The sequence below is a fragment of the Oncorhynchus nerka genome, unplaced genomic scaffold (assembly GCF_034236695.1).
Source record: "Oncorhynchus nerka isolate Pitt River unplaced genomic scaffold, Oner_Uvic_2.0 unplaced_scaffold_1488, whole genome shotgun sequence".
Classification (NCBI taxonomy): Eukaryota; Metazoa; Chordata; class Actinopteri; order Salmoniformes; family Salmonidae; genus Oncorhynchus; species Oncorhynchus nerka.
Window position 1 is genome coordinate 82,787 of NW_027039831.1, and position 903 is coordinate 83,689.

Below are 903 nucleotides of genomic sequence, written 5' to 3' on the forward strand. Positions count from 1 at the left end.
CAGGTGCAGTTACAGTTTTTTTTATTGCTTAAGCACGATTTTCAAAACACTACACACAATTAGCACAACCACACACCCAATTAGCAAAACACCACAGATCCTTTGCAAAATTAAACACTCTTGTAAAAACTATACACTTCTTTTTAAAAACCACACTTTGTTACCATGTGAAACATACACGTTTCACATTACTATACTTTGTTTGCACGAGTTACACTCTGCTGTGATAAACCTAAAACCCTTTTAGCACTTCTACTTCCCTATGATTAGAGTAGGCTACTATCAACAAAGTACAAATATAATGTAAATTCACCAAACACTACACAAGACCAATGTTGCAGACTGAAGAAACTCATTTATTTCTCAACACGCCCAAAATGTTGACATGGAGATTCATAATACTGTAACCAAACGTCACTTTGTAAGTTAAAAAAAAACAACAACTAGACATTGTCTCTTCGCCTAGCTGGATCTGGCCAGAGAATTTCATCAACATCGCAGGCAATGTTGTCATTAGCAAGACACCTTGGAAAGAAACGTCTTGAATGACGAATCCATTCTTGTATTGCTGCTACCTCCATCTGGTCACAGGCCTCCATGGCTTGGATGAGGGGTACCTCAGCCTGGAGACGGAGATCATATACCTTCCACCGCCATGCCGAGAAAAACTCTTCTATAGGGTTGAGGAATGGAGAGTATGGTGGAAGATATAGGAGGGTGAAATGTGGATGTTGCTGAAACCAGTTCTGAACCAGAGCAGAGCGGTGGAAAGACACATTGTCCCAGACAACAATGTATTGCATATGATCGATTTGATTTGCTGCTGTTATGTTGTACAATTGGTCAAAGAATGTAAGTATGAGTGCTGTGTTGTAAGGGCCCATATGGGCATGGCGGTGGAGG